Genomic DNA, 26,806 nt, shown 5'->3' on the forward strand with positions numbered 1-26,806 from the left:
TAATTCATGGGGCATTATATAATCAGCAAGGCTGCTTAACATTATTTCTTCCCTGTCTATACACAAGTGATTATTTTAGCTGCTTCACTTCTACTTGACTGCTGATCCATATATTTCTGTCACTTCCCAACATTTTCACTAGCATAATCCCCAGTTCGCACCACGTCAAATTAAGTTTGTCTCAGCTAGTACATCCATGACTCTCCTGGTCATGGGAAAAGTGGAAGAATGGTGTAGGCTCCAGACACTACTTTTCAAGAAGAACCCCGATGCCACACCAATCTAATGTTGCAGATATTTTAAATCCAGACTTTCTTGTCCACTCTAGTTTTTCAAGGCACACATTCAGATTAATTATTTACTTAAAGTTAATGTAGTGTTTGTCAAAAAGTCTGACTGATAGCACTGGAGTGGAGGCTTCTTCACACTGTCCCACTAATTTTTTGTAAACCAGGTCTGAAGGGGATCACCTCTCAAAAAAACAAAGTACACCAGTCTCCATGCCCATGCAGACTCTCTGTAGGATTTGGAAGGCCCCTGCTGTTGGCTCTGGACAACACATAAACTTACTCATGACTATTTTCTGTGTGTCTCTTTATTCCTCCCCATAAATATACTAATAAAAAACAAAAAGAAAGCTAATACAATGTATCTGAGACAGATAGCTGTGACTGGATGCATGAATTTTGATTATGTGAGCTAATAAGATCTTAGCATAGCTAGATATGTATGATCTGAATAAATCATATTATTGGTGTGTAAGCTTTTGGCCCAGAGCATCCAGGAACTTGCCCAAATGTGCCTTAGATATCCTTATTGAGATTTGTTCATTATATATGTGATGCTGCAAGTTGTGACTTAAAGAAACAATGGCCTAAGACCGGTTGGATGCGTAGGAGGGGGAACAAGAAGCATGTCGTCCGAACTGATTTTACCTCTCTAATCTGCTTTCAGGGACATGACTTAAGCTATATGCTGATCTAGATATAGTGCTTGTCAGTCAAGAGTAAGACCATAAGACACAAACAGATATTCTAGAACTTTACCTATACTTCATTGTGACTGTATGATTGAACTCGGAACTGACAGACAGAAGGCGAGAGACTTTAGTATAAGAAAGAGACTTTGTTCTGCCATGTAAGATTACCAAATATCTTAAACAATAGAAGGGCAGGGCCCTCCAAGTAACTTTTTCCATAATACTTGATTGAGTGACTTTTTTTTTTTACCAATTTTATTATTTTTGCTTCTACTCTTGTAATTTGCCAATAAGAATTTCAGCTCCAAATTTAAAGTTTAGGTCCCTAAAGTTACACACCTAAATCTACAGGTAAGCACTAAAATAAAAAGTGGCTTGTATTTTTTGAGGTGCTGAGCACCCACAACTCTCTTCAAACCTCTGGGTTCCAACACATCTGAAAATCCGACAGCTTTTATTAAGCTACTTCTAAGCATGGAATTAGGTGCATAACTTTAGGCACCTAATTTTGAAGACCGGTGCCTACATCTCTAATATTTTATTGGTATGCTGTATTTCAAGTGAGCTCACCCTTCACATCTCCAACTGTAATATTAACCAGGACAAACTGGGGAGTGCTCAAACAGCAGCTTCAGAATGGGCCCCCTTGTTTTACGTTTAAGAGAGGCTGAGGTGTATGTGTAACAGCGATGTAATGCTACATGTCCACTGAAGATTTCAGGCAGGGCCACAAGCTGACCAACACATTTTCAAAATTTTAGGATGTTCACAATTTTTTCATGAAAAATTTCAAAATAAAAAAAAAGTCTTTTTTTTGGATCATTTTCCAACCAGCTTCAGTGATTAGTGAACAGACAAAGGATTGAGGGATGTAGGAGAGAGATCTGACAGCAAGAAAGCCAGAAAGAAACCCATGAATGGAATGCTTTTTCAGAAGAAAACTATAGAGTAGACCTGTCTGCATGCATAATCTACCAGACCAGGAGCAAAACTTCATGTCAAACAATAGCTTCTGCTCCAAATCTTAACAGAATTCCTAATCTGGAGCAGGTGATAAAAAACCTGGGATCAGAACTGCTGTCCAAAGGGACTGAATCATATGAGGATGCAAGTGCCTGTCTCCCTACATCTGCCCTGCCATGCTGCCATACATACCACGATGAATCATGAACAGGAAAGGGCTCATGGTATGCACAGAGAGAGAAATTCAGCAGATGCCCCTGTTGGTACATGCATGGACATAAACACAGGAGAAGCCCTTGCTTTTTACCCCTAAGAGGTAGGTTTTTTGACAGATTCCCATGTATTCTTCCAGTCCTTTCCCATAAAAGATCAGTCCAGGTCAGCATGACCTTTATCTGTAAAAAGGGGATCATACACAGGAGGAGAAAATTTGCCCCTGTATGTGTTGAGTATTGACTTGATTTTCATTGGCTTCACAAACCTTGTATCTCTTCACATCAACTGGAGTAGGCTGAACTATTTACTCTTTAAAAACAAAAACAGATTTAGCCCTCTTTTCTGTTTGGACAAACAACAAATAATAAAGTACTACTGAGAAGACAGCTGAAAACCTTCTTTCTAATGTGGTGAAAAGTTTTTGAACAGGATATTACGTGATTCAGCCAACTGTACTGTAGTGGAGCCTTACCCTCCAAGTGTGCGATATGATGCAGCTGAAAATATTAGAAACTAATTGCTCTAGACACAAAAATGAATGAGAAAAAAAATCATACACCTCCCAAGAATATATGATACAGGAACATATATATGATGCAGGAAACATACCAGCATCCTCCAGGACTTGAAACATATTAACCAAGGATCCTTCCTGAAAGATTCCTAGGATATTGAATTTTGTTCCATGTGTAGAGTGTGACCAAAGATATGGCATATGCAGTTCAAATTTTAAAAGGCCACTGGGAGTTAGGGTGACCAGACAGCAAGTGTGAAAAATCACGACACGGGGTGGGGGGGGGTAATAGGAGCCTATATAAGAAAAAGCCCCAAATATCGGGACATCTGGTCACCCTACTTGGAGTATATTTGTAAATGGAAGTTTTGCCCCTGAGAGCTCATCATATTTCACTATTCATGAGACCATGGGAGCCACCAAAGCAAAGCAGTGAACAAACTACAGCCCGTTAGATCATGTTCCTAGGGGGGGAAGAATAGCTCAGTGGTTTGAGCATTGGCCTGCTAAACCCAGGGTTGTGAGTTCAATCCTTGAGGAGGCTGCTTAGGGATCTGGAGCAAAAACTGGTCCTGTTAGTGAAGGCAGGGGGCTGGACTGGATGATCTTTTGAGGTCCCTTCCAGGTCTAGGAGATTGGTATATCTCCCATTATTACCTTTTTTTTTTTATTACCTTTCCTCAAATGGAAGTCAGAGAGCTTGAAATGTGCTCCATGATCTAGGGGATTTAGAGAATTGTCAGGATGGTAGTGGGGTTGTCAACCAGATGTTGGTAAAGACAAAACGTATTTACTTTAACAAGGCCTCAGTCTTCTTGTGAGAGATCAGACCATTATTCAGATGGAATTCACCATAAGCAGCAGCTTATGTTGCAGGCACATACTGGGGATTCCAATATCTAAAACCCAAGTTAGAGGCACCATAAGAATCTAATGGCTAACAGACAATGAGAAAAGGCTCAGATTTATCTAACAGCATCATAGCCAGATACTGAGTTATTATTTCCTAGCATCTGGGATAGGGCAGGGTGCATCAATCCAGGTCTGTACAGAAGATTAGAAAGTTGTCTGTCAAAAGCGATATGACATCTTGTCTGACAACCAGACCTGGTATGTCTGGAGAACTCAGTTGAGCTAGGATTCCCACCATCATGACAAAAATGAGACGAGAAAGAGAGAAGTCCTCTTATGTGTCCGTAAAAATCAGAACTGCCGATGCAGGCGCTTACCTGGGGCTTGCCCTAGAAACAATGCACCCAGCTGAGTAATTTATTCTCAGTGTAAAATCTCTGAAGGGTTAAGAATAGAAAAGCTGTTCAATATGGTCAAACATCTTTTCAGCTTCAAGGAGTAAGAGGGATATTTACAACCGATTTTGAAGCTAACACTGGAGAGAACCTCATATAACACTAGAAGAAAGGTTCATAAAGAAGATACAGGTTTTAGTTTTGTGTAAGTCTGAATTTAATATTGGAGAAGACACCAAGAAGCCACTCCTGGGTGCATACAAAACGTGGTGGAGTTTGGTCTCAATTTAGTTTAGCCTCTTCTCCCCCAAACTTGGATGATTGTTTAAACCTCTTGGGTCTACAGAACCGGGCTGAAAATTTCATGGGAACAGACGTTCTTGTGGGATTCCTGTTTCAGGTTGTGCTGCTCATGACAAGCCCTTGATGTTGTGAACGGCTCTTCCCCTTCCAGTGCTGGCAGGAGAATGGAAGGGCAGGGGGGTAAAAAGTAATGACAAAAAGGTAATCAGTCTTTCAAGACTGCAGCGTGTTCCAATTCTCTCCAAATTGGTTCACCATCCCTTTCAGAAACATTAAGGAGAGACAGACCAGCAGAATACCTTAAAATTATGCCATTAAAATATCATTAATTCATAAAAGGGGTTGACCAAAGCCCATTGACATCAACGGGCATTTTTCCATTGACTTCGACTGGTGTTGGGTCAGGCCTAGAAATGGAAAATTATGAACAAGTAACTAAATAGGTTGATAAGGAAAAATATGGAGAAAATGTCTCAAACTTTAAGTGTACAGTACTATACCAAGGACATCGCTTGGCAGCACTACATTGAAAGGGCACTACAATACCTGCTAGCCTGGTATGGGGGATGAGGTATTTAATTATACAATAGACAGGCTTGGATATCAAAGGCTGTGGCTAATTGTGAATAGAAGCAGTTGAGACAGACAGACATGACTAGTAGTAGTGCTAGAGCGTTAGCACACATTTTTATTATTTAGCCTTGTGATTGATATGCCAAATGGGAAGTCAAGAGACTTGGGTCTCAACCTGCCACAAATGTCCTGTGTAATATTGGGGAAGTTACTTGGAGCTCTGTCTTGCAAAGTGATGAACTCTCTGGGTCCAGTTCAGCAAAACCCTGGGTCAAAGTCAATGGGACAACTCAAAGTTAAGCATAAATGCTTTACCGGAACAGGACCAGAATGCTCTGAACCCTGAAGGAAAGAGCTCTAAGACTTTCTCTGTCTCAGTTTGCTCAATCTGTGAAATGGGAACAATACCGCCTATCTATCTTGTGGGTTTTTTGTGGAACTGAACTCACTCACGTCTATGAAATGCTTCGAGATCCTCAGATAGAAGGCACTGTAGAAGTACAAATTAATACGATCTTACTTTGGGATTATATTCTGAAGTCAGCGAGAGCCTGTATATGGAACTGAAGCTGGAACTTGGCCCTTAATGAATTATGATAATAATTTGAGCCTCTATGGAACTGAAGTTAATAGTAATTATGTATGTTTATCTGAAACCAGAACCTGAACGTTTAATATATTTATGACTTTGAAGGGGGAAAAAACCCCCAAACATACAGCAAGAAAATGCAGTTTACTGATACTTCAAAACTGGAAACTGAGGGCCTGATCCAAAGTCCATTGAAGTCAACGGAAAGACCCACTGAGCAGTCAAAACAAAGGAAATGGCACCATGAGCATGGATGGTTTATGGAGAAATAAAAGATGATAAGGGCCTTAGGTCAAAAAACTTAGCCTTCATAATTAGTCAGATCCCACAAAGGAATAGGAGGGGAAGGATTTAAGAGGATGAAAATAATCTGGATATGGAGGAGGCATATGTCAAAACATTATTTCACTGATGTGAAAACGATTAGTGAGGCCATGACTGAGGCCGCATGACCCACCTGGTCAGTACCTGATAGGGAATCAGGTGACTTGGCTTGTATTCCTGGCTCTGACACTGAGATGGAATGTGATATTAGACAAGTCATTTCACCTGTCTGGGTCTCAGTTTCCTTATCTGTAGACTGGGCATATGGATAAGCCTCTTTCCTTAGTAAAGTGCTTTGAGATCTATGAATTAAAAGAGCTATGTTATTACTACTACTGTAACAATAGTGGACAGAAACTCAAGCAGCATCTGGACTGCATTGTGCTAAGTATTGACCAAGCAAATAGTAAAATAGAGTCTACAATCTAATGCACCGATCTTGCAAACACACACTTATCCATGTGCAGGCAAGTAGCTCCACTAACTTCAATGGCCCGGGACTACTCAATACTTACTCACACGCTTAAAATTAAGCATGCGTATAAACAGAAGGAACCAGGGAAAGAGGACAAAGGCAACAGTAGGCTTGGAAAGATTAGATTTTTAATTGGTAAATGTTGGTAAGCGTCAATTTCACACAAAGTGACAAAAAAACAAAAGAAAACAAAAAAAATTCCATCGACAAGGCAAGGTAAGAAAAATGCTGCTTGAGATCGTAGCAGAGTTTGATTTAAGGATGTTTACTTTGTATATTTGGACATCTGATGTTGACAATTTGCTTTAACAGTTATCAAGCTTTAACTTTTTGAATCTCAACATCAGCTGTCATTAAAGAATTATAATTTCCCCCACACCTGACACCCCAATTTCCCCCCATTGCCTGACACCCCAATAATTTTCCACAACTCTGGACATTTAATAGCTAAAAATAAAAATGCTTAAAACCCATAATTTCATGCAACTGTAAAAACTGAAAAAAAATACTTAAATAGAAACATCGACATTATCCGTCAAAATGATAAAAAATAAAAATCTAATTCTTCCAAGCCTAGATACCAGGATAGAAAGCACACGGTTGCAAAGACTAGCAATGAGCACAGCAAGATGGGTTTGTGACGATTATTTTTTTAAATGAAGAATAAAATATAAAAATGATAAATAAAATAGCTCTCAGAAAGCAACAGGGGAATGTGCACAGTCTTGATTACCTAATTATGAAAGGAATATTACGGAAATGGAAAAAGTACAATGAAGTCCCAGAATGACACAGAGACTGGAGGTCCTTAGTGATTCAGAAATGGTTAGTGAAACTAGGTCTGTATTCCTAGAAAAAGAAAAGATTAAGAGGGGACATCACTGAGCTGCCGAGAATGCTGGAGGGAATTGAGAGGCAAGATGTTGCAGTTATTAGAGCTAATGTCTAATATAAGACCGAGACACATGACTCAAGCTACGAAAGGTCTTGAGCTGGAGGAATTTAATATTTTTTTTTGCCAGTCAGTATGTTTTATAAATTAACAAGTGCTGCTCTAGAAGCAACCAGTCTGACCAGTTTTCAAAAGGAGCAAGAAGCCAATACAGAGAAAAAAGTATATAGTATGGAGAACAACTGGTAATGCTAGGAAGGGACAGGCCTAGCTGGACTTCCTGGCTTCCTGCCATCCTAAGATTTTCTTACGTCCCTGTGTAATCTTCTGATTTTTGATTTAGATGTTTCGTGAAAATGTGGCCCAGTGGTTGGTACATACTAGGCATTAGCCCAAGAAAAAGAGCTAAAAAAATGTACTGTATCTCATTAAAGAATTTTTAAACAGAGACTTTGAGGCGCCATTTGCTTCTAGTTACTCATCTTTGCAAATGTCTCTTGTCTTCCCAGGCGATGCCCTGATGTGTTAGCATTAGCAGCCTGTGGATTTCTGAAACTCACTGGAACAGAAATTCAAAAAGGCCAACCTATATCATTTTAGCAGAGACAACAACAGAAAGCAAAAGAGAGGTAAGGGAAAAAAAAGAAAAAGAAAAAAGAAAATCAAGTGAACTAAACAATACGGGATCTTTCCATGCACATAAACTGTCCCATCTGAAACAAGGTTGAATGATGCCGCTTTTATGATTGCTCTCTGGAAAAAGGATCTTTAAAATATTTACAATTCAATTAACAATATTTACTTACAGAAAATTGTAAAAAAGAAAACACAATTTATCTTTAGTGATTTTTAATTTCCATCGATGATTCCAATATAAATGTTGCTGTCAGCACAAAGAACAATGTACACCAGGAAGTGGATTTTGTAAACAATTTCTTAAAGCACAAAGTTTAAATATTAATTTATCCATAATTGATGGAGAAGCAATTAAACATTTTACAAAGCTGAATTTCTCCCTCCTTTACTTTCACCTCCCTTTTCATTTAACCGCAGTATAGAAAGTAGATGTAAAACAATAGAACCCTAAGCTGCACGGAATTCTAAGCCCAGCTTGCCTTAAAGCTACAATATGGATTTAATTTATATGCAAATGTAAGCAATAAAAAGTCAGACACTGTAGAAATTATAGTATTTTGAGTAGATGCTGCTACACAGGCACATAAACCAGCATTCTGATTTCAAACAAGGAACTAATTACTATTGGTTACTAAAACACCTTTTCCTTTTAATCTCTCTCTCTCTCTCTTTTTTTTTAAACAAACAATGTGTAAATTTCTTTCTTAAGGAAAAAAAAAAAGAAAAGAAAGGAAGAAAGAACCCCCACCTCCCCCAAGAATATTGGGGATGAGAGAATTTAAACAGCCAGAAATATCTCCTGTGAGATTCAACATCAGGATAATTTCACAGTCTCGCTTTTTGACTGCTGTGTCCTGAAACTGACCAGCACCATGCAAGGCTGATCAAAGGCCATCGGAAACATCAAGTAAGCCTAAATGGGGCTAAAGTATGCTAATAGAGAAGCTAAATGTACTTTAATCCTGTTATAATACAAGGTAACTTAGAGGCAGTGAAGGGCCTTGTTGCTTTTCCCTACTGGTTCCAGGACCCCTGCAAATCTTGAATAGAAGTAGCTTCCTATTCTTTTTTCTGCTTGGGTATGGCTTTCTCAGATGCACGCATAGGCACCTCCTCCTCCGTTTACTAAGTGTCAACAGTCGGGTGAGCAAGACTTCTTAGCTCCTTAGATCAGTACCCTGTGACCTTCCACATTTAAGCACAGACCATTAGGCTAAGCTTTCCAGCTGTTGCCTGAATTATGAGGGATTTTTTCAGAGGAGGGCAGAGCTTAGTGGAACACTAGGCAACAGTTTTATATTATGTCCCGACTACCACCCAACTTGCTATGCAGATGAATGTGCACGAGGACTTGCTTTTCTACAGTCTTTCAACAGAGGAGCAATATTCAGTCAAAATAGGGCAATGCTTTGAAGTGATTAAAATCCCTGGTTGTCCAAGTTCAATATCATTGTACTTACTCAGGGAATCATAATCTAATTTTAGGAAGCAGAAACAAAGTAAACATTATTTAATTGTTCTGCACTGTACAATAAGATTGAAATGAGGGCTCCAAGATTATATATTTTTTTTATTTCCCTTCTTCACTTTAAACCTTTAGTTCTGTGCTTCCTGGACAAAGATAAACCAGAGATAACTCATGGTAGCTCCGCACATGAAATGATATGATTTGGTAGGTGCCCCAAAGTAATGTGTGCAAGCCCTAGCTTACAAAGAAGACTGATGTAATTTTAAAGCCAGCCAACTGCCTCAGTGACTGTATCAGAAGATTAAAAACAAAGGTTTCATTGAAGCACTACCTCCCACTGTGCAGCTGAAAGTCTTATGGCTGAGGCAAATGGTCCTAAATATCTTTCTGCTAAGTACAAATTACATTCTGGATATATTAAGTTGTAATGGTGTATTTCCAAGCGTCACTTTGCTTGTGTGAGAACATCAGTGAAAACTCAAAAAATGCTGACTGTATTGCACATGGAAACCAAAAGGAATTTAAGTCTTTCACAGAAAATGTTTTGTTCATATGAGATGGTTCCCTTCTCCCCCACCCCCGCAGTCCGGGTAAGCCTTGAGTTTCAAATGCCATAACCAGTACATAGAGTACGTATTTCTGAAACCTATTGCAGAGAAATACTATCCTGGCCTAGTGAACTAATATCCATATTTACATTCCAAAGCGCTACTTCGCTGTATTAGATGTCCTTTAAGTCAGCAGAAATGTAACTGAATAAAAATGCTCCAGAAAATGTCTTTTTAATGTGGAATTACCTTTCATTTACATAGGCGACATCTTAACTGAGCACAGGTTAGAAGGCTTTGAGTAATAGAAACAGTAATATAAAACTTAATGATTAGCATTCATTCTGCTCCCAAATGATCAATTAAATGCTAAGTTAACATACAAAGGAAGTCTACGAACATGCCTCAACTTGTATTACGTTGTAAATACTCTAGCCTCTATGAGAGAGAGACAGGGGTAGCAGGGCCACACTGTTCTCAAAGTGCTGGATGAGAGGAATGCTATGGTCATTCCACGAGCGGTCTTGTTCTCCCACTCATTTCCACCTGAGGGGTTCGCACACATACACCCAAAGATACTGGGCCAAATATAACAATAAAAAGCCCCCTCTCTAACTTGCTCTCTTCTCCTCAGATAGAACGGACAGTGCAGAAAATCTTTAACTGATAGGGGTTTACGGCAGAAATTCTTTGCAACCACTGAATTAGGCACAAGTGACATACATGTCGATTATGAAATCTATATGTAGCAAGTACAGGACAATTACACATACCAGACCAAATCCTACTTCATCTTACTCATACAAAGGTCCCATTGGCTTCAGCAATCCCATTTCTCTGAGAAAGCTGAGGAGAAACTTGACTCATTATGTTCTGACAGAATAGAGTTACTAGTAGAAAACTGTATTTGGCAAAGACATGTTTAGCCTGTCTTGAAATGTTTAAAGTCTGATTTTTATTTACTATAAATCTATCAGGGAGAACCCAATTTCTGGTTTTTAATCTAGCCACCTACCCATCCACTGGTTCTGTCTGTCTGTCCCCCCACTTATAAAATTAAATGAACTGCAGGCTTGTCATAATCAACAGCATGTGAAATAAAACACAAATACTTCCTTCTGGGTTTCTTTTAAATTAACACCCCTACTTCCCAATACATTGAAACCTGATAAAGTTTTCGTTTTCACAAATATCCAGATGCGTTTTGATAGTATGATACTTTTCCAAGTAAAGAACTATGTCATAAAAATATTTTATTTTCAAAATTAAATGTTTGATTTAGAGACAGAGAATTTCAGTTTACTGGCAATGGTGTTAGCAGTGATATTTCCAATATTTCTAAAAGGGCTTTCTAGATTACAATTGGTGAATGGAGAAACAGAACTGAGTTTTTCTAAAAATCAGTTTAAATTGAGGAACTATTTTTAAAAAACCCTTATAATTTATAAGGTAATGATCATTCAAGCTGTACAGATGTAATCCTACTTCCACTGAGGCCAATGAAAATTTTAGCATTGATTTCAATATCTAAAGCATCAGGCACTATATAATGAATACAAAATGACACAAAAATAATCCCATCTCAGTATATACCTGAATAGCAATGGCGATTTGCCATTTAGGATTTGTTTTGTTCATTCATGCTTTTTACAGTTTCTTATATTCATTAATATCTTTCAATAAAATTCCTGTCACTTCATCAACATTTTATTATTGCTTCAACATAGATAATTAAAATTTAATAGTGTTATTTCTGAGAATTATAATCTGAGAATTACTATTTTGCTCACATTAAGAGAATTAACTGGAGATCTTGCAACTGTAAAACACAGAGGAAAGCAAAGTGCAGTCCTGTATGAATGCAATGCCCTTACTGAGTTACAACAACTGCTAAAGCCGGTCACAGAGCTGATAAAGTGACTCACATTCACTAATATTTTATAAAATTGTGTGTGCACTAAGAAGAGTGGTGGTAGGTGTTCTCTATATATTGGATACTGAATTTGCAACAGTGAATATTTTCAACCTGGACAAAAAAATCAGAAAATCCGATAAAGAGGAGTTGAGATAAGGTTGTATAAAAAAAAATCTCTTTTACGATACTGTAAACATTGTATTGCATCAATCTGATTTTTGCATGTGGAAATCTGTCAAATTAAAATTCATGGGCCAGATCCAAGACAGATGTAAATTAATGTACTTGCCATTTCTTCAGTGCAGATATGTCAGTTTACTCCAACTGAGGGTCAGGCCTCATATTTTGGTTTTACATGATTTAAAACTAAGCAGATTAAAAGGGGCTGAAGAAAAAGAACTGCAGACTGTAACATCCTGGTCTCCACATATTTTGTTAAATGAATCTAATTTTATATAAACAAAACAAAAAAGAAGCAAAAATAACCTGGTAATAATAAGCTAGTTTGCTACAGTGTTTTCTGACCTTGTCATTGAGCTGTGGTGTATATGATTTAGTTGGGAGGCACATTTTAGGCGCATGACATAGATTATTGCTCTGAAGCACTGTTCCCAAGAATGAAGTGAAGGAGGAGTAAATATATTTGACCTTGCTATAATGAGTTAGAATAATTAATACAGGAACTAGTGGAGACTGTGAGATGCTAACCCCATTTGGGCATGCTCCCTGCTAAATTTAGTTGTAGTCTGGCACTTAGATACCATGGTGAGAAGTCTGATAGAGAAGAAAGGTGAGGCAGTAAGGTCCATTGGCTATGGTAGAAGACTGGGAGTCGGGTTCTCCTGCCCTTGGGCAAGTCACTTTACCTTTCTGTGTCTCAGTTTCCCTATATCACTCTCACACACACACACACACACACACACACACACACACACACACACACACACACACACACACACACACACACACACACACACACACACACAGTCTTAGCTACATTCTCTCTCTCACTCTCTCTCTCCAGCTAAGACAATAATTCCATTCTATTCCTGGCACCTGCAAGGACCTCTCAACATGACTCATGTTCGCCACAGGCTCTCCCCTTATTTACAGGTGTGTGTGCCCTGCCTGCCTGTGTTCATCAGATATTTGTTTCCAACTCTGCCTGAAAGTGGGATGAAGCAAATATTTTCTGTGGGCAGGATGGGCTTGAAAACACACGGATCCAAAACATCCCGTTTGAATGCTTTCTTCAGCTAATTTAGTACAAAAGGTGGCATTTCACCAAGAACAACATGGTCATTCCGTTCCTTTTTTTGGGATAGAGTGCGCTCTAGCTGGCAACCTGTGGAAGATGCAATTTCAACAGGAGCATCTGGCTCCTTTGTACAGTGCACAAGCAATTGTGTGGACTAGAGGATGGCTTTGGATCAGCTCCGGATCAGCTGTGTAGTTAGCCTGTTGGTGACATGTCTCGGTTGCTTTTCCTACTAGACTCTATTTTATTTTGACTCCCTTTTGAGCCTCCTACATGTATAGCCTTTCCCTGTAAATTCCCAGGGACAGTTTCGTTCATAGGTACTGGCAAGGCCTGTAGCTTGACTAGGGCTATTGGATCCATTCTTACAGTGGCATTGGGTGCTTTGTTATTGTACAACTATAACTATTCAATTTTAAAATAAAACATGGTGTTTCTTCCCTCCCTTTTCCTAATTTTTTGTTTATTTCTACCAGGTGCATTTATGCAAAACACATCAAACAACAGGGTCAGCTCCAGAGGCCTCTTCTTCTGTCTTTAAGCAACATTGTGTGATTATTTATTATGATTAATTATAATTATTTTATTAGCAATATCTGTATGAACACAGGAACATTTGGCAGACATGATTGGCAACCAACATGACATGGCAGACCTGTCCTGATTGGCACAGCAGGAAGGAACTGAGATGCAGGCCAGCATGTTTGTGACAAGAGCCCTTCGGGCCATGGCAGGACATCGTGTTGGGCATCATGTGGCGGGGGGTGTTGGGCATGCCTGGCATGGCACTGTGTGTGGGGAGTACCTTGCTTTAATTCATTGGGGTAAGAGCGGCAAAGTGCACTCCTACCTGCCACCTGCTAGCACTGACTGTGACACAGACGCTAGTCAGTGCTGGGTGGGCAAGATGGGGAGGGGAGGACAAGCTTGGGCACGTCATTTATAATGGTGTCATAGTCGAGACCTCTTTTTTGCACTACTCTGAGCACTACTTTGAACATGCACTCAGTGGGGGCAGGAAGGAGAGACACTCTGTGTTCTCTGTCTCCAACGTAATATTATTGGGAGCCACTAGATGTGCTGTTCCACACAGTCTTCCAGGTTCTGTCAAAATGACTGTATGGCCAGTTAGATCTTGGAGAAATGCTGTATTGCTAATTCTTCAGCATAACAGCAGCAAAGATGTTCACTGCTTGAATCTCTCTGACTAAAATAATCAAATCATTTATTTAGTATAGAACCGAAGGGTTGTTGGCTAAGGATTTTGCATTTACTGAAATGGATAAAACTATTAGGAATTGGATCATATTTGGGCAACTGATCTTGATTTAAATGAAGCAATATGCTTTTGCTACAACACTCGACCTGGCAAAAGTCCAGCTAAAATCAACATTTAAGGAGAAGGCAGCGTATGGAGCAGCAAAGCATCACCGTGCCTTTAGGAAACAATGAAAATAAATAAATATCTCATGCACACAAGCAGGCAGACGACAAGCCCATAGATAAGGGGCGAGCCTCTGGCAAAAGTGGGGGCAGCGACAAAGCCAGATAAATCCCTAGCAAAATTACAAAGGAGTCAGAAATTAAAAAAAAAAAGAACAGATAAAGTATGCAAATCGGAGCAAAGTCAAAATAATCTATTGGGGGCAGGTGAACAGCCACAGCTGATTTTTTACCCTTGCGCAAACATGAGTAGCACAACAATAGGTTCAGTTGCAGCTGCCTAACTGGACCCAGATCTCGAATCACAGAACCCACAAAGGTCCACAAAGGTTACTACTGGGGAGAAGTGTTGCCAGGTTAATTTCAAACCAGAGACTTGTGCACAAGTCAATGTAACACCCCCCAAAGCTCTTTATCAATTAAAGATTTCTAACGCCATCCCAACACAACTGTTTCATTAGAGAGGCGCAAGCCATTGGACGTGCAAGGTACAAGCACCAGACTATGTTAGCACAATGAGGTTGCAAAATGTCTACAATTTTACATTTCATATACAGAAGCCCACTAACGCTTGGTATCAGATTATGCTTGGATCTTAACTTGATCAAATTGGTATACTCAAACATCCCATTTACAGTACCATTAATACCTGCTGAACCAGATGAAGTAATTAAAGAGTATATTCAGGTATTGCATGGGTCAAGGCAGTTTCCAGAGAAATACAAGACTAAAAATGGATACCATTGTAGATCATAGAGTACATGTCCTCCCCTCAGCCTCACCCTCCCAAAAAAATCTCAGATGTAATGTGACGTCAATGAGCTAAGTAGATTTTGAGGATGGAAAACTTAGGGATAATTTACAAAGTAGCTGGGGGGGAGGGTGAGTCCAAGGGAACAGCAGAAAAACCACACAAAAGACAGTTGAGTCTATGCCCAAATCCACGAGAACTCACCAAGGCAATCCAGCGAGAGCATTGCCAGATGCCTACATGTGATGACGCAATGAGTAAACTGGCTGATGTTCAGGTTTTCAATGCCCTTCATGCCAGAGCTGGGTAATGAACGATAAAACTGATCAAAGAAAGATCAATAGTGACCAGTGTTAATACTCCACAAGGGAAGAACTGAATCGCTCACTGATCCTTCAGTGTCCATTCAGCTAGAGAAGTGCTTCAGAAGAAAGAGGATGAAATCTATACTGTGATTTGTGAGGTTGCAGCCATAGTGGAAGACCATGATACTAATCAGCATGACATGCTGCAGAGGCAGAGTAAAAAGGATCACATAAAAAAAAAGAGAACAAATGATTTATATCTGCAACTGAAATATTTAGGTCAAATTGACTCAGCAGAGGATATCAAAGCCATCTTTGCAAAAGTGGCAGCAATCACTATATGAGGCCATCAAAGAACCATGCTAAGCTAGAAAAGATATGGAGAGATTGTCAGAAGTCTTGGTGCGCCTAAAGAAAGACTCAAGAATTTCAATGGAATATCCCAACAAGAGTTTGCCTTCACCAAAGTGACGCAGTTACTTGCCAGTGCAGGCACATTGCTTAACATTACAGTATGATATAAAGAGGTGACACTTCAGGTGTGTGCCTCCAAACGACAACTTGGAGTTGTGTTACTGCTCAAAGGGAAGCCATTGGTTTATGTGTACAACTCTCTCAAGCAAAGAAATAAGCTATATTGAAAAAGAGGTGCGAGCACAGGTATAGAGCTGTGAGTGCTTCTATTAACATGTGTATGGGAGAAAAGGTAAGCCAGGAAATGTAATCATTAAAAAAAACCAAACCAACCCCATCCACCAAGGTTACAAAGAATGATGTTGCACCTGCAAAAATAGGATATGGTAGTTAAACACCAACCAGAAAATTATATACTCGTTATTGATATATTACACCAATTGTTTCTGGCAGGGCGTGGCAATATGGAGGAATTATCTGATGCACATGTTCATCTAGTCATGTCCAGTTTGCCTGTATCAGACATCACAGTGATGGAGACTAGGGTTGTAACTAAGATAATCTCCAGTTATCTATGTTGCTGGAAACTATCATTGCTGGTTGACCAAGAAAAACACAATTGCATCTGCCATAAGATTCCATTCTGGACATTCCGTAAGGAGCTAACTGCTTGAAAGGTAAAAAAAAGAATTTTGGTTCCACAATCAAATAGATCAAAACCAACATTCATTCATTCATACAGACAAGGAGGGTGAGGTAATATCTTTTACTGTTGGTGGAAGAGACCAGCTTTCAAGCTGCACACAGAGATCTTCATTTGGGACATACAGTAATTAAGTTATACAAGCTCAGGGCCAGAAATCTATAGTTTCAGCCTCGTATGAATATACAAATTAAAAACCTTCTAAAAAGTCTAATTTGCCTATAGCATCACACCTCAAATTCTAAGGATCCTTTGAACCTTTATTACCTGCTATCTAGCCCATGACAGAAGATAGCAATGGGTTCTTTCACACTGATAATGCAAACAATGTGCTTGTAGTATACTTTTATAGTAATTATTTTGAGCTTGAGAGATTGAAAACCACAAAAACTTCCAGAGTATTTTGGAAATATAATGGCATCTTTGCTGGACGTGGCATATTTTAGGAGATAGAATCGGACACTGACACACCACCTAGTACCTACCTGTGATTTTTATTACACAACCTTTCACCATCAAATGGGCAAACAGAAAACAAATAGTGGTCAGACAGTGAAATGCTTACGGGTACAAATCAGAGTGCAGGAGACCCATACCACCAGAAAGTTTTGTTCATCAGAACTGCACAATACATCTGAACACACCAGAACTCACACAGCCAAGACATGTTATGTTTAAAGTCAATAACATTACCCAAGGTATTCATGTTGCAAAAGCAACTGGCAGACTGAATCTGAGAAAATTTATTATAATAGAGTTCATAATTTGTTTGAACATAAGTAGCAATCTTTTGACAAATTTTGTTTTCGCAAACTATGATTATTATTATAATAACAATTATAATTTATATATATATAAATAGTAGTGAATATTGGGTAGACAGTACATATTAAGTTTATATTGATAACTTGATAATTTTTCATTTTCTTCTGTAGACTTTCTACATGAGACAATTTTAAATATTTTTTTCCTACCATTACTACTACCTATCCAACTGCACCAGTGTTAGCAACATTGGGAGCCCAAGTGTAGATCACTCTAGCTCCAGCAGCTGTATTCTGCTCTCTGTTAATTAGTCTTGCCAAAAATATGTTTGACAGAATGGTAAAAATGGTTTCCAGAGATGGGAGCCTATCTACATTAGACCCCCAATGTTGCTAAAAACAGTAGACAGCTAAACTTATGTTAACAATGATACAAGGTTTACAAGAAGGGGGATGCAATACTACTGGGATTCATCAGATGGCGCTATTACAGATACTCTTACAACTTCTGTTTAACTGAATGTATAGGCAGCTAGATCTTTGGAGAAATGTTTTTTATTTGTTGAGGTGCAGTTCATTCCACGTGTAAAGTTCACCAGCTTGTTGAGTCTCTCTTTGCTTAAAAGTATTTCTTAGGTTACAGGTTGTCCATACAAATAGAAACATTATGTAGTGTCAAAAACATTACGCCCATCTTCTTATCAGTGCTGCACAAGACAGGATTGATCCCGATATCACTAAAGAGCATATTTAAAGGGGAAAAGATAGAACACAATATGAACAAATAGGATGAAAGCCTTGTAAAAATGAACAAACAAAGAATCAAGGATCTTATAATTACTCTGAGATTATGTTTTTTAACACCCTTAACATACATTGATTATGACTTTGAAAAAAAAATCACAGCTCTAAATGCTTCTTTGACTTTCACTAATTTCCAGTATTTCCCAGTAATATAGCACTTTATTTTAGTCAGAAAAACATCCTAAGACCTCATTATATCTTTATCTTATGAAACCCTTAAAGATGCATTTTGTAATCACAACTGACCATTCTTTAAATTTGGATATAGGGAAAACTTGTGAGAGCTCACCTAAAATATCATAAGAATTTTAAAACACTCTTGTGTCTACTAAAAAGTAATCAAGAACAATCTAATATTCTGAATGTACATCCATTGTTTTGTTTTGCATTAAAATTTTACCAATCAGTCAGATTAGTAAGTGAAAATATGCTGCTTTGCATGCATGAACATAGACATGACTTTTAGCAAATCTGAGATCACTCTTGCCAATAGCCCCGTTAAATTGTTTTTATCAGTCTGGTTGACTGGAATGTTTGAGTATTTACAATAGACTCAAGCATATTAAGCTGAAAGTCTTTCTAATATACTGCCGAATTAGACATGGCTAAACAGTTGCATAGCAATATTCAGCTGCTTCCTCCAAAATAAAAAATTACAACTAAAATATTTGCCTCAAAATCTTTAAACATGTATTTTAATTCAGAATTGTTATGAGATGACGCCCTAACTATTCTCTCTCCCCGGCTTCTGCTAGAGTTTCAGGCACATACGGACAGAGAGTGCAAGCCCTAAGTCATATGCGGCCAATTACTCATTTTAAATCAAGTGTTGATGGAAAACGTAGAGTGCATCCACACCTGTGTTACATGTTTGTGATTCATTCTGCCCTTGTACAATGGCACCTGGTTTATAAGCCATGGGAAAGCTAAATTAAAATAGAAAAACAAACAAACTTTTTTTTTTCCCCATGAGAAAAAATATCAAAATGGAAAAAGAAAGAAGGGATGCTGTAAGTGACTTAAGACAGCTGATATAAAAGAGGGAGATAGCGAGGTGGAGAGTAAAATGATTTGGCTAAGGACCCAGAGAGCAACAATGCCAGGCGTCCTCAGGGTTGACTCCCAAGTACACTGGGACAAAGTCACCCTAAAGCTGGTGTAGCAGCTCCTGGCCACCAGGGCATAGCTATGGGCTCCAATACCCTGGCTGATCCCCAGCTGTTGTTAACAGACAGTTTAATTTAGAGTAGCTTTCAGTCCTATTTATACACCTTGCGTGACCCCAGCGGACACTTCTGAGCCCTAATCTCAGACACTGGGGTAAATCATCCCACTGAAATGCTGGTCCTGTGGCCGACTGAGGATGGGGCTGGGAGGAGGAATAACTGGTTAAGGAGCAGCCAAGCAAAGCTGGATGGACCGGATTAAAAAACAGAAGTTGTGACCTAGTTTATATCATCATCCCGGACTGAGTACACCTGCTGCAACAGCTATCCACGATTCCAAAGCCTGGAGATCAATTACCGTAAAAACCCTGTTCCATGGGGTTACCCGCTTTAGGCAGTTTGAAGGGTTGCAGAACGTGGCTGCATGCTTATTAAGCAGTGCCTCATGCAGGGAGAACATTTCACCACTCTTCTGCAGTCTGCACTGGCTTCTAATTAGTTTCCAAGTGAAATTTAAGGTATTGGTTTTGACAAAAGGCCTTCAATAGGACCTGACAAACTGAGTGACTGCTCCTCTCCTCTGTGAGGTCCCCCTCACAGTTATAATCCATCAGGCACTTTACCTAGGTCCTGGACCTGTAATTTCAATGACAGGAGCTCCAGAGCAGATGTTTTCCATGAAGAGTCTGGAATTCACTCCCCCCCTAGGTTCAAAAGTGCCTGGAATTATTAATGGATAGGGCACACTTATCTGTCCTCTTGGGTTTTTAGTGACGTGACAGGTTCAGAGGGGGTGGGTTACTTAGAGTTTTGCTGGGTGTTAATTTAGTCTGGGTTTGTTGCACATTGATTGCTATGCTTGTTTTTTGTGTACTTGAAATCATTTGTAAAAGCATCTAGAGCCTTTGGGGGAAAGCACTTTAAAGAAATAAAGTCTAAATGAAAACTAAAAGAAAACCAGGGGAGGACGAAAACCAAATTGGGCTTGAAGAAGAAACCAAAGTTCCCCTCCACTGCAAATGTTGTTCTTCTTTGAGACAGTCTTCTTCCCAGGCAAGGCTCCCCCCCCATCCCAAACAGACTCTCAGACTAAACCTTCCCAGGCCAATTCCATCTCTCACCCCTGGAGACAATCTTCTTCCCAGCCCGCCAGGATGGACTTGTCTCCCTCCCACTTCTGAGCCCTTGATCTTCTTGCCAAGTGAAGCAGCACAGCTCAGACCACCCCAGCAGGCAGCTGCCGGTACCACACAACTGTACAATGCACCACTACCTGATGCTCTGCCTCTGACTCACCGTGATGTCTAGGTCTCTCTAACTGTGCAGTCTGGATCCTAAGGATCTTGTCCTAATCCAGCCCTAAACATTCTCCTGGATTTCTCTTTTTCCCACTATATTTTTTGTGAGGGCTAAAGCCTAGTGCTTCCCTAGGTGATGTCATCCCACATATGCTCTCCACACACGTTGTTGTTAGCCAGAGTTGGGCAGATATGATATAGATTGATTTAGATACGCTTTAGGCAACCAAAAATTATTGGGCTCCATACAGGAGTATCTGGATGAAATTCTATGGCCTGTGTTCCACAGGAGATCATGGTCCGTTTTGGCATTAAAATCTGTGGATACAGCAAAAAAATATGCACACTAATATCCCCTCAGCACTTGTTTTCCTTTCAGTAGCGCTGGCATCCCTGACTAATCTGACCAGACATAATTGAGCTAGAACCCAGCTCCATTTTTGAACTCTCAGCAAGTAGTTCACAATCAAACCACAGAGTAAAATAAATTTGAAGAGAGTTTAAAAAAAAAAAGCCAACACCAAACCTGCAGGATAAATCCAAATAATGAATAAAGCTGAGGAAATGGTGATCTGTTCATGGAATAAGCATGAGAAGAAAAACAAGTTAAATTAGTCAGACCATTTATTCATTGTGAATGAGTCACTCAGCTCCACTGTTAGCTGCCTCCCCCACAAGCCACAGGACTTAAATACACTGGTATGGGGAGGGTGGAATTAATGTATAGAAAAAATCTTCCTCCTTTCCCAGAAAATAGGTCATCTGTCCCTGTCATCTTCACTTCTGGGCACGGGGTCCCTCTTGCCAGATTCGGCATTTATTTGCAGGTAATGGAGTTCATTGCTCTGACAGGTCAAATTTTGATGAAAAATCAGGAAAAATGGTCAACAACATTTTCATGACTTCTTTTTCTTTTGGCTCGATCAGCTCTAAAACAAATATCCACATTTCCCCATCCCCATTTTCTGACCAGCTCTTGTTGCCATCTGATGTCTGCTTGATGGCCTATAGGAAATGATTTCATGGTCTAAATTCAGCATCCAGTGTCTACATTACAGCTGGAACTACACAACAAGCTGCTGAGGCTGCAAAGAAGAGATGCCATGGTCTGAATAGGGATATACATTCACTGAACCAATCAACCTATGAGGGAGTGCTTCCAAATCAGGGTTAAAATCTTTGGCAGGGATTTGTGGGGAAATGTTCCAGGCTGCTGCCTGTGGGTATGTCTACACTTCAAGGTGGGGGTGAAATTCCCAACTTGAGGAGACATACCCGCAACTAGCTCTGACCGAGTCTGCTCACTAAAAACAGAATGTAGCTGCCCTGGCATGAGTTGCAGGTGGTGCTAGTCACCCTGAATTTGTACCCATCAGAGACACTAGGCACCATACTTGGCTCTTGGCACTACTTGCACTGCAATGGCTACACTCCATTTTTGGTGCGCTAGCTTGATCAGAGCTGGCATGGGTATGTCTCCTCAAACTGGGAACTACACTGAGGTTGAAGTGTAGACCTACCCTGTGACATAGCTATTCTGTGAATAAACAGAGCATTTCATTCTTCTGAGCGGTCAAACAATCAGACTGGCTGGAACCTGTGAGAGAAATGTTCTCATGTTCTAAGATCTCTAATGGTCATGAGATGCTTGTTCCGCACTAGAGGTCTCATACATGTGTCTTGCATGGAATCCCCATTGCCATATTTATTTGTCCTCATTTGAGTATTATTGTTCCTCAGATTCTTAATTCACACCAAGAGTCACATACATAAAGCTTATTTTCCATGATTTTGCAATTTAAACATCTTTAGAAGGTTAACGTGTGTGGAACAATTTCCAAGATCTCCTTTAGCTCATAATAAACAACAACAATATATTCTGCAATGAAGTCTTTCAGCTTATTGTCTTTCACACGAAGCAAATAATCTCTAACAATCCCCAACTATCTATAAACTGCTGCTGAAGGCTACACAGGTAGCTTTTGCTCATCATACAACCAATTAATTCAAGTCAAACAGATGGAAATGTGTGTTTCCTAGACTGAACTATACTGAAAACAAGCAGCAGAATTTTTTAATGAATGTTATGATCTCTCAAATAGTATTTCTTACAGAAAGGGTGGGACTGAACTGCAAAATTCAGATCTAAATCTGGATTCTGAGCTCCTGAAAATTCAAGAGTGTTTGGATTTGGGGTTTTCTTGCTGTTCTTTATTACACAGGGGAAAAAATATAGAAAGAGGCTGTCCACTGGATTGGATGACTCAAAGAATAGTTAATCAGAGAATGGAGCTGTTTGCTTCTTGGTTGTTGGTTTGAATCTATTCCAGGTCTGTCATGTTGTTACTATATTATGACTGTTGTGTGGCTCATGTGAAATCCACAGTCTGCCTGGTGTTCTGTCTCCAATTCTTAGCAGACAGGTTTCCAGGTTACAAAAACTACAACCAAATTAGGCACCAGCAGTATCAGCAGAGAGGCCTAGGTGTGAATGGGCTTGGAGACAGCTATACCCTGGGCGTAACTCCTTCAGACTCCCTTATGCACTGCAAGGAGAGTTGCAATACTATTGCTAGTGTTAAATCTGTTTTGGAAGTAAACAGACAACATCCTTCCCTCTATGTTTGTTAATCTGGCAATGTTCATGAGTAGTAAATGTACTTGCAAAACCTTTTCTTTCTTTCTTTCTTTCTTTCTTTCACTACAAAAGTAGTTGGCTAGGATTGACAGCTCATGTTTCAGATTTATTCACTTCTTGAGATAAGAAGAGAATTCAGAATACTTAGTAAAAAGAAAATGTTACAATAACTTTCATGAAAAAATTATTTCAGTTTTCCAGCCAGCTCTGCTCTATCTTGGTATCAAATAGAGTCATATGCAATATATATGTATTCTGTACAAATTGGCATTCTTTTCCACTCTTACAGGAAGGTAAGTTATGACCTGTTTTCTCAGTTTTGAAAATCTGAGTTTAAATCTAGAGCAAAAGTTAAAATGAGTTTGATGGTCTTAGCCTATTTCTAGTGGACATTTGTCATTACTAAACCTCCAAACAATTTGTTACACACACTTCAGGAGAACTACAGTACAGGAATGTTAAAGATGTTGAAAGTCAAGAGAGAGGATTGGTTGTATAGAGAAGCCTGAATCATGCCTAGCTTTAACCAGAGATGGACCCACACCAAATCCTACATGCTAAACACTCCTTTTTTAATTTTTTTTTTTATAATTGGAGATATACCAATCTCCTAGAACTGGAAGGGATCTTGAAAGGTCATTGAGTCCAGTACCCTGCCTTCACTAGCAGGACCAATTTTTGCCCCAGATCCCTAAGTGGCCTCCTCAAGGATTGAACTCTCAACCCTGGGTTTAGCAGGCCAATGTGCAAACCACTGAGCTATCCCTCCCCCCCCCAACCATGGATCCTGAACTTGGGAGATGCTTGGATCCATATCCATGTCTGAATTTTGTGGCTAAGGCTTCTTTCTAGCATAAACAAATACTGTCAGTCCCTCCAAAAATCCAGTTGGTAAATTATAACTGCTCCCACAGGAGTTCTGTTCAAATTTTACAAAAAGTCCCACATGAGTTATCAGTCTTTCTGGTTTATCCAGCTCTTTGACAATTTCAGTGATGTGGAATTTACCAGGTGCACTAAGCTGGTGTGTCCTTTATGTGATGCTGAACATACCTGGTACAGATTCTCAATACTCCTTTGATGTTAGTGGAATATCCATTTCTGGGGGTCTAGCTGTTATCCATACTGCCATTCAGGTGACATTGATAGGTTTCCATCTTGGTTTCTAGGCTTTGAATCTATGGAGGAAAACAAGGAAGTAGGAAAATGGTTAAAATAGATGATTGTCTTCTCCCTATCTCTTTCTTTCCTTCCTTTTTAAATTCTAATATTAGAATAAGTTGCATGCACAGAGCAAATATAGTCATAATACATGACAATGCAGCAAAATCCCTGCCTACATCAATTATTGTGGTACCATATATTTTTATTTTATTCCATTGGGAAAATACAGAATTAGAGTAAGAAATCAGTCGGATAACAAAGCCACATGGAGAACATTCAATGCACCAAGACACTCCTTTCAGTGAACTGTATACAGAGTGATATGGAAAACAGTATGAAACTGAGGCAGCTTCCTAGTCTAATTGGTGGCATTGTGCTGCCAGATGAACTGCCTTTCTAATACAATCAGCTCTAGACACCTAGTCACTCTCAGAAATAATTTCTTATACTTAAAGCTACGAAGAACATAGTTGTCACTGTTTATAGAATCACACTCTGAAGGGGAAGAAAAATATTTGACAGCAAAAAATGTAAGCAGCTCAAAGCCTAGTGTCATGGTGGTCTGTAGAGAAAGGCATATTGCCAGACTTAAGCTCAAATAATTTACTCTCTGTTTAGTGCCAGGAAAACTCCCCTACAATCAGAGGCACTGACTTCCCCAGTTCCCGGGGGGTGCTCAACCCCCATTCCCACTCCAGGCCCTGTCCCCACTCCACCCCATTACACCCCTCCCCCTGCCTCCTTCTGCCTCCACTCCTCCCCCTCCCCCCAGTGCCTCCTGAACGCTGCTGAACAGGTGATTGTGGCGGGTGGGAGGCGCTGGGAGGGAGGAGGAGGAGCTGATCAGCAGGGCTGCCGGTGGGTGCTGAGCACCCACTAATTTTTTTCCAGCAGTGCTCCAGCCCTGGAGCACCCAGGGAGTCGGCGTTTATGTCTATAATGTTTTCTGAACAAAAACCTGACTAACTTTATGCTATCAAGACATAAGAACTGTTTTTACATCCAGAGATGAGATTGTTCTCAAACAGTTGACCTAATATTGATCTATTTTTGTCATTGCTTTTGCACTGCAGAGAAAAGGGGATAACTTCAATTGTTCAAACCTAATGATTCTAAGATAAACACTGCAAATAGATGATAGTAAACAAGGTTGCTACATAATAGCACGGAATAGAGAGGTGCGATCTACCATTCTGTGCACAGGCCTAGGTTGTAGGATATCGGGCTCCTCTAGTGACTCTTGTATGGATTCCCACTGTGGCCGAGGCCCAGTTGTTTCACCTCTCTGCCTCAGTTTCTTCATTCTTGTCGAATAGGGATAATACCCGATGCACAGGTATGTTATGAAGAAGAGTTACTGTCTCTAAAATGTGAAATATTATTATTGACACAGAACTGCAGCCCTTTTTAAGCTGGGGGTGCTGAATACAAGCCCTTGTGGTATGAATGCATTAAGCTGTCTTGTGATTCTATACGACAGGAAAACAAAGTATTTCCTTCACACCAGCTGTTGTGAGAGGTTCCACAGTCAGAAACATTATTCCTGCTTACACATCGGAAGTCATTTTAAATATCTAGATAGCAGAGTTGGGCAGCTATATCTACCTGGCATCTAGGTTCTTAAACCAAGTTCAGCACTGTGATGACTGAACTCAATCAACCTATATAAAACAAAGCACATGCATCCGACAAAATGGATATTCATCCACAAAAGCTCATGCTCCAATATGTCTGTTAGTCTATAAGGTGCCACAGGACTCTTTGTTGCTTTTACAGATCCAGCCTAACATGGCTACCCCTCTGATATTATATAAAACAAAGGTGCTCTGCCTACATCATGACACTCCAAGAGGTTCACCAGCACTTGACTGAGGTCATGAGCTGGCTTCTTCGATGAGCTGTCCAGGACAGCCTGTTCTTATTCTCTTGCAATTGGTTCTTCTCAGATGCCAGAAGAGCCAGAAGCTACTTTACCCAGGCTGTTGTGCCCCCATGAAGCATTATTGGGAAAAGCTGATTTTGAGACACATCTGAAAGGAACCCATTGTGGGTGGTTGGATGTGGGGTCAGAGTATGAAAACTTTTTATGTGGGCACAATCTACATCATACCTCCGTCTGCTCAACCAATTCCCCATCTATTACAAAAAGAAATACGGCTCGCCCCGAGCCAAAAAGTTCAGAACACTCTGAGGGTGTTAGGTTCGGGGGTTGGGGGTATGAAGCTGAAATTTTGTTGGCAGAATTTTTTCTGACAAAACTCTCAACAGAAAACAGGGGTTTTGAGTAAACTTTATTTATTGCAAAAAGTATGTGGGATCCATGAAAAAATCTGATTTAGTTATCCAAAAACAAACACCCCAAAATTGAAATATTTTTATTTGGGAATGCTGCCATGGCGCCGCATGGGAATTATAGTTCAGTTGCCTTGAAAAACCCATTTTGATAGAGACAAGAA

General features: G+C 39.7%; 2 long non-coding RNA genes across 5 annotated transcripts in view; one reads left to right on the forward strand and one right to left on the reverse strand.

The window, feature by feature from the left end:
* Nucleotides 1-1,101: 1,101 nt before the first annotated feature.
* The window catches only part of LOC123378289, a 33,485-nt gene continuing 7,780 nt past the window's right edge, over nucleotides 1,102-26,806 (forward strand). For both annotated transcript variants that reach the window (XR_006582546.1, XR_006582545.1), the window contains exons 1-3: nucleotides 1,102-2,258; nucleotides 7,585-7,704; nucleotides 8,421-8,618. This is a non-coding gene — a long non-coding RNA (uncharacterized LOC123378289). The remainder of the gene's footprint in view (nucleotides 2,259-7,584; nucleotides 7,705-8,420; nucleotides 8,619-26,806) is intronic.
* LOC123378288 overlaps nucleotides 17,088-26,806 on the reverse strand; it is a 156,493-nt gene continuing 146,774 nt past the window's right edge. For 2 of the 3 annotated variants that reach the window (XR_006582544.1, XR_006582543.1), the window contains exons 3-4: nucleotides 24,240-24,364; nucleotides 17,088-18,017 (exon numbers count right to left, since the gene is read on the reverse strand). This is a non-coding gene — a long non-coding RNA (uncharacterized LOC123378288). The remainder of the gene's footprint in view (nucleotides 18,018-24,239; nucleotides 24,365-26,806) is intronic. The other variant, XR_006582542.1, reaches the window with a different exon arrangement.

Source organism: Mauremys mutica, chromosome 10 (genome assembly GCF_020497125.1).
Source record: "Mauremys mutica isolate MM-2020 ecotype Southern chromosome 10, ASM2049712v1, whole genome shotgun sequence".
In the NCBI taxonomy this organism is placed as follows: domain Eukaryota; kingdom Metazoa; phylum Chordata; order Testudines; family Geoemydidae; genus Mauremys; species Mauremys mutica.